The sequence below is a fragment of the Antechinus flavipes genome, chromosome 2 (genome assembly GCF_016432865.1).
Source record: "Antechinus flavipes isolate AdamAnt ecotype Samford, QLD, Australia chromosome 2, AdamAnt_v2, whole genome shotgun sequence".
Taxonomy (NCBI): Eukaryota; Metazoa; Chordata; class Mammalia; order Dasyuromorphia; family Dasyuridae; genus Antechinus; species Antechinus flavipes.
In genome coordinates, this window is record NC_067399.1 from 130,900,444 (window position 1) to 130,908,525 (window position 8,082).

Here is an 8,082-nt window from a genome sequence, read left to right on the forward strand (position 1 = left end):
GGAGGTAGGGGTGTGGAAGGGAAAATGCATGACAAAGCTAGAAAGGTCAGTTGTGGCCAGGTTGTAGATGGCACTAAATGTCAATCAGAAGATGTTGTCTTTTATCTAAGAAGCACTGGAGAACCACTGGAGTTTGTTACATAGCAGAATGACAAAATCTACAGCTTTAGGAAAGTCACAGTAACACATGCTCTATGTGGGAGGGAACACATGATGCTCTATAGTGGAGATTCAGAAGGTCTTCATGGAGGAGGTGGCCCTTTGGTTTTGGGCTTTAAAGGACAGGTAGGATGTCCAAGATGACAAGGGAACCTGGGGAGAGGAGAAAAGGCTTTGACTCATGAAAGTAAACATGATGATTGGGCTCAAGCTTTGTCCTGGGTTCTCACTGTCATAACTTTGCTCTGGAATCCTCGCTTTCTTACAGAACAATAATATTCCATAATATTCATATACCACAATTTATTCAGCCTTTCTCTAACTGATGGGCATCCACTCAGTTTCCAGTTTCTGGCCACTACAAAGAGACCTGCCACAAACATTTTTGCACATGTGGGTCCCTTTCCCTTCTTTAAGATCTCTTAGGGATACAAGCCTAGTAGAAACACTGCTGGGTCAAAGGGTTTGCACAGTTTGATTGCCTGTGGGCATAGATCCATATTGCTCTGTTAGTTGGATCATGGATCTGTTTTCTAAAGACTAAGTAGAATAGTTCATGAAAAAGTCTGTTTCTGGATCTGAACAGAAAGAATACTATCATGATATGAAGGAGCAAAGCCAGACATCGCCCTTCACTGGCACAGTGAATTGTTGTTGCTGATGGTCTTTCTTTTCTAAAAGGACAAATGGCATCACGGGTGATGTCCTGATTTGCATGAATTGCATTTAAGCGAGGTAGAGTTGTATGAAGTTGTCAGCCTCCCTCTCTCTTCCAGAGTCAAGTCCAGAAGCAAGACAACAACTCTGTATGCACTTTCTAGGGTTGTGGGAAAGGGGTTCATAGATACAGAACCGGATGCTATCTATGTGAGGCATATGGAGACTTAGGGAAATCAAATGTGCTGTCTAAAGTCCTAGAGGTAGCAAATGACAAAGGTAGGTTTTAGAATGAAGCCCTCTGACTAATCTTTCTACTACATAAAACTGCCAAGTATTTCTCCCATTTTAGGAGAAGAGGCTTTGAATCCCAAAGCAGAATTATAAGTCAGGGGAACTAAGTAGATGGTGCTCAGTAGAGAGGAAAGGAGGGTTGTCTTAACTGTTAATGGGATCAGGGGCAAATCTTTGCATTTTTTTGTCAAGTTAGGTAAAATCTGTCCTTTACTCACTGTATTGCTTCCCTGAATGCTTGTACAGGAGCTAAGGATTTTTAATTTTCTTGTGGAGACTAAGACATGAGGCAACTTCCCAAGGGAAACTGTGTGAAGGCACAGGTTTTGACCCTGTCAAAAAATGAAAATTAGTTTTGTTTGGCATGGCCTATTATTGATGAAACTGTGTTGGCTTTTTGTAGTTGTCGCTTTCCTTTCTAAATGTTTGCCAACCATCTCTTTAATGATCCAATCTAGAATCTTCTCAGAATTAAAATCAAACTGGCTGCCCTGCATATTGCCAGTTCCATTCTCAACATTTATTTGTCCTTCTCTAATCTTGTGGTTGTTCTCCCGTTTTCATGATTTTTCAGAATGAATACACATATGGCCAGGACTCAAGACCATTCCCAAACATAGACAAAATAAGGAGGATAATGTGAAGGATGTATCAGGCCTCCAGTATTCAAAAATATCTCCTCCATTGGTCTTCCATAGTGCTGCCCAAGCTGTCTTCCTCGTTTAAAATTACCAATATTTTGAGTTTCTGAGGGGAGTAGCCTAGTATATAGTATAAATAGTATAGTATATCATATATAGTAGGAGAAGCCTAGTGTAATGGAACATGTGCTGATATCTAGATTTCCATTCCACCTGTAACGCTTAATAGTTAAGTGGATCCAGGAAAATCATTCCATCTTCCTGAGCCTTGGTTTATTTATAAATAAATAAATTTTATTTTTATTTACCACAGATTTGTTTTGAAGGAAGTGACTTATAAACATTAAAGCATCATAGAAATTTAAGCTATTACTGTCATTGTCTCCAGTAATATTGCACCAATATTATTCCATTGTTTCTCACACACACAATTAAAATGCAATAAATCATTTTAGACCTCTCTAGGTCCAGAGAAAATTTATTTATAACTCAGAGGGGCTAAGATTGGCAAGTTCTGCATGGAGCCTTATCAAGAACAGACCTAAAAACTAGTACAAAGCAAGAAGAATTTATTTAGCAGATAAGTGGGTTGACAGTATGGAACCTGAGAATGAGATAATTAGAATTACATATCTAATAAATATCTAAGGTAAAATTTGAATCTAGATCTTCTTCATTCCAAGTCCTGTGACCTCTCCACTACATCAGACTGCCCTCTCTTGAGAGTTGAGATCATAGGATCAGAGATTAAATGGATTTTGGAAATTATCTAGTTCAAGTCCCCCATTTTGCAAATGAGGAAACACAAACACAGAAAGATTAAATAACTCACCCCTAGGACCTCAACTAGGAAGAGTCTAAAGCAAGATTTGAACCCAAGTTCTCTTGACACTATGTTCAGTATCACATCCACTGTATTATGTTGCTTTACATAACTTCACCCTATGATCCCATTTTGCTTTGCTTTTTTTTTAAACTACAATTCACTCACCCCACCTTTGGCTTTGCTATTTCCTCTTGGCCAAAGTCTTAGATAGCAAACCATTTTAAAACCAAAAGTTATTCTAAAATAGTCCCAATCAGGCCTTATACCATCATAGACAATGAAAATTAAAAGACTATATTTTATCAATTATGCAGATAGGCTGAAGGGAATCAGTATAAAAGTTTTGTTCTTTTGGCTCAATATTTTGATGGCTCTGTAATTTCATCAATAACTATATCCTCCACAGGTACAGGTTGCAATCCATCCAAGACCTCATCTAACACCTTCATCTTTGCCATTCTCCCTAGTTTTTTCTCCCCGTTAATTCATCAAAGAAAAGAAAGTCTCTGTCTGGTTCTTTTCATATTTATAGGAACAAGCACAGCATCCAAATTGTCTCTTATTCTTCGTTTTAGCTATGTAAAGACCTCCTTCACAGTGATCAAAAAATGCTGAAATGTAACAATTCATAAACATGATTTATTGACTTTCTGCTCACCTACTTGGTAGAACTGATGTTTGTTTGGCTCTGGCTCTGCTGTCTTCACCTTTTGCTAGTCTTCCAAGTATCATCTGTCATCACAAGCTCCTTTTTCATTCCTATTATTTGTGGGAAAATATCCATATTTATATATTTACTTTATAACCAGAGATCCACTTCAAATAGGATGATTTGCTCCATTACAAACTGTTTTGTGATGGTCAAAGGAAAAAAACACTACAAAAACTCAAAGGCTATGTAATTATAATAGCTCTTACATAAAATTCTAGAAAAAATAAAAATAGGTTTACTTTACTGGTCAAGAGTAAGTCTTTATTTCCTAGTTTTATAGTCAACTGTGAAAAAGTGAAATGTAAGCTCCTTGAGGGCAGGGAGGGTGTGTGTGTGTGTGTATCTGTGTGTGTGTGTGTGTGTGTGTGTGTGTGTGTGTGTGTGTGTGTGTATTTTTGTATCCTCAGTCCTTAGTTGCATAATAGAAGAGATTAAAGAATGTTTGTTGAGTTGAAACAGTATTGTATAGTGGGAAGAACACTGGATTGGGATTGAGACATCCAAATTCTGTCACTTACCAGTTGAGTGATCTTGAGCATCAGGATCTATGACTTCTGACTGCTGGAATTCTGATTGATGTCACAAGCATACCCAGGACAATGGGGAAGAGCTAAGATGTATTCAATAATGCATCTAAAACTTATTCTTTCATTCAACAAGCATTTATTATGTGCCTACTGGATGCCAGGCATCATAACAGGAGCTGGGAATACAAAGACAAAACTAGAACAATTAATGTTGTAGCACAATCATGATTACCCATCCCTTTGTGGCTCTTTATGCCTGAGCTCTAAAGTAGTTTTCAACATAGACCAGTGCATAAGACTTTCCCAGAATACACAATATCAGAGAATACAGGTGCAAATACATAGGGAAATTCAACCAGGTAACCATCCTCTTTAGCACTAAATTATTTGACAAGAAGGGATCCTATCTGACCTTCTTGCTTTCCCTCCCATAAACACATCCAGCTCTATGGTCATAATATAGGGTCAGTTTAAGAACAGTAGCCTAGAAGCATTGGACTATTGCCTACCGGTAGTCTCAGGGTGGGAAAAAGGCTGAAGTTCTCATTAAGGCCAGTACTGCAGGTAATGTCTTAGTTCCCACACCTCAACTGCTCTGTCTCCCTGATTGAAGTACATTGTCCAAGTAACTTACTTGATGTTTCAGCTATTTCATGTGTAAAATGGAGACATTAATTTTCACACTACTTTCCTGCCAGAATTGTTTCAAGAACAACATTCTGTGAACCTTAAAACTATAGAAATGTGATCCCTTCATGCCCTTGGATAGGGAGATATATTGGCTGGACATATATACCAAGGTGGTCAAAGAGAGAAAGGTACCATATATACAAAAATATTAGAGAAGGAAATGGCAAATCCTTCCAGTATTTTTGCCAAGAAAATCCAAATGGGGTTACAAAGAGTCAGACACAGCTGAAAAACAACTGAACAACAATATACAAAAGTGTAGGAGCACTTTTTGGTAGCAAAAACCTAGGAACAAAATGAACATGAATCAGTTGGGAAATAGCTGAACAAATCATGGTGTATATATATGACAATATCTTTTCAATATAAAAATTATGAATATGAAGAATTCAGAAAAACTTATGAAGACTTGTATAAATTGATACAAAGTGAAGTCAACAGAATTAGGAATACAATATATTTGATGACCACACACACACACACACACACACAAACATCAAAATAAATTATAATGGTATAGAATATCTTGGTCCCAGAAAAGAGAGAGGAAATACACCTTCCTTTTTTTCTTGGCAAGGGAATTATGAATATGAACTGCTGTATATGCTATTAAATATATTCATCATATTGGTTGCTTTTATTTTCTTTGTTAGATGGTGTCACTAAGTGGAGGATGTGGGGTCGATCTCAATTCACCTTATCAGCAAAATGAGGTTGTTAAACTAAATGCTGAGTTCATTTCCCATTCTTGATTCAGTGATTTAGAAAAAGACAAACAAGAATGGCATAGAATGGGAAGTGAAAATGGGATTGGAATGTGTACTAATGAAGGAGCATACCAATAAGATCAGTCACTACAACATTGTATGTTATCAAACTCACACCTCAGCTTGCATCCGGTGAATAGATACTAAGGCCATAATGAATATCACCAAAAGTTACATGCCAGTCCCAGGTTGCCCACCTTGCCTGGGGTTCTTGAACATCCAGGAAATTCCGAAGAGTTTTCCCTTCTTGTCTGCCCAGCTCCTGGGAAAAACACACAAGACTTCTAAGTATTTGTTTGTTTAAAGGGTTTTACTATGCTAATCTCTACAGGGAAACATACACAAAGTTAAAATAACAAACCAAGGAGAAACCTTATGAGATTATAAAGATCTTAATACCAAATATATGGGGAAAGTAAGACAGAATCTTTAATCCCCTGCTCTTGCATTACTTGAGTTGTGCATAAATTACTAGCTCTTTCTTGAACTCAACATCCCATCTCCCACCTCCCTGCATTTCCTAAAGCTGATCCTCACACCTGAAATGCACTCTCTCCTGATCTGTGCCTCTATGAGACCTTATTTTTCCTTCAAGGTTGAGCTCACAGACACAGAATTTCAGAGCTGAAAGAGAGCTCAAAGTCAATCTGGTCCAATTCATACAGGATGATAAATCCCTTCCACAGACCTTCCACAAGTGGTCATCTTCGCCTTGTATGAAAACTTCCAATAAGGATAAATATACGACATCCCAAGACAACATTAGCCCTTAGGAAAATATTTCATTAAATCAAGGCAAAAATTTGCATTTTGTTACTTCCACCCATTGTTCCTATTTTTGCTTTCTGGAGCCAAGCAGAGCAAATCTAATCCTTCCAAAGGACGTCCCTGAAAATATTTGAAAGCAGAAATCCTGACCCTTCTAACTCTTTTTTTAGGGCATCTATCCCAAATTCCTTCAATTGGTTTTCATATAATATACTCTTGAGGCCCTTCTCTGTCTTGGTTTCCCTCTCTGGACAATATCTAGCTTATTAGTATCTTTCATAAAATACAGCATCCTAAACTGATGGAGTCTGACTAGGACAGAATACAGCAATATGATCATCTCCTATGTTTCGTCTCTATCAATGTAACCTAAGATTGCGCTAGCATTTCTAGCTGTTACATTGCTGACAGATGTTAAGCTTATAATTCTCCAAAACTTCCCTGAGTCTTAGCTTCCTCACCCGTAAAATGGGGATATAGACGTATTTGTACCACCTACCCCTTAGGGTTGTTATGACATTATAAAACTTACAGTATTATACAAGTGAATCATTTTTATCATTATGACTCCTACCTATATTGGTCTTGCCTTTCTTTGATTTCCTAAGACATTTCTGTTGCTTATTTTTACTTAGTACTTAGGCTTTATGTGGTACTTAGTTCTTAGTGCAGACCAGTTTGCAGTCACATTTAACTAATTTATATGTACTTGTTTTGTCTCACCAACTTGAAATTTTAGACAGCAAGAAGGGAATCCACCATCTAAACAGAAGGACAACATGGAGATAGTAGAAAATAGTATGGTGGACCTAGAGATAAGGAAGAGGAGTTTGAACACTGCTTCAGACACTATGTGACCCTGGGAAAGGCTCTCAGCCTCAGTTCCCTATTTAATAGTTGATGATGATGCTGAAGAAGAAGAAAATGATGATGTGGTGGTGGTGGTGATGGTACAGGAGGTATCTCAAAGAATCTGCTATGTAGCTAGAGTAAGAAATAAGAAATAAGTATGATTCAATTAATAAACATTTATTAAGTGCTTATTACAAACCTAAAGTGCTCTAAAAATACAGGTTGCTATTCAGTAACTACTTTGAACTGAATGAATGGGGATGAAAGAAAAAAATCCCTTCTCAGAACCCCTTTGTAACCATCCTTTCTAAATTGTATATATGCAAATATTTATTAAGTGGTTATTATGGGCAAGGCACTTGTCCTAGGCATTTGGGAAACACTTTTTTGTTTTGTTTTGTTTTGTTTTAGAGAACAGAAAAGAATGCTTATGGCTTCCTCCACTCATGTAGATTCACTATTTGTCTGTAATTTATAGTCTCAAAGAGTTGCCTATGGACACTGGCAGTCCAAGTGACCTTCCTCTGATTATAGAGCTAGTACATATGTTCTATCCACTATACCACACTGCCTCTGTGTGACAATACATACACAGAAGCATAATCACAACTCACATTTCTATAAATTTTTTAAGGTACTTTTCTCACAAACTACCCAACCAAGGCAGAAGGCAAACTGAAAAGTATTATTTTTCCATTTTATAGATGAAGGAATAGAGGCTGAGGAAGATCAAACTATATAACCCAAGTCTCACAGAATAACAGACTCAGAATCAAAACCTAGATTTTCTGAATCCAAATTCCAGGAGGCCTAAATAATACTTAGAAAGAGAGGAGGAAATAAATGTAAATCTATGGTAGTGCTCTAAAAATATTTCTTCTACCCCCACCTCAAATTCATCTCTTTCCCATCCACTCTCACAAGTAATACTCTGCCTCCAGATAAGACATTTCAGTCATAAACATATCACAGGCAGAACAAAGTTTATTTCGTTCTTAATAAACTCTGTCAAGAAGGAAAGGAACTTACTTACATGTATCTTCTTTATCTTTTGTTTCCTGTGGAAATATTAGCCAGGATAAGGCTTAAAAATCTCATCAAACTCCTTTATTTTATAAATGATGGGCCTGAGGCCCAAGGACAGGCAACAGCTCGACCCAGATCATATAACTAACAAATGGCTGAAGAT

General features: G+C 37.3%; 1 long non-coding RNA gene across 1 annotated transcript in view; it reads right to left on the reverse strand.

Annotated features, from left to right (window-relative positions):
* The window catches only part of LOC127552397 (uncharacterized), a 19,092-nt gene extending 15,106 nt beyond the window's left edge, over window positions 1–3,986 (reverse strand). The window contains exons 1-2 of the long non-coding RNA XR_007951362.1: window positions 3,808–3,986; window positions 3,236–3,336 (exon numbers count right to left, since the gene is read on the reverse strand). This is a non-coding gene — a long non-coding RNA (uncharacterized LOC127552397). The remainder of the gene's footprint in view (window positions 1–3,235; window positions 3,337–3,807) is intronic.
* Between the last annotated feature and the right edge of the window lie 4,096 nt (window positions 3,987–8,082).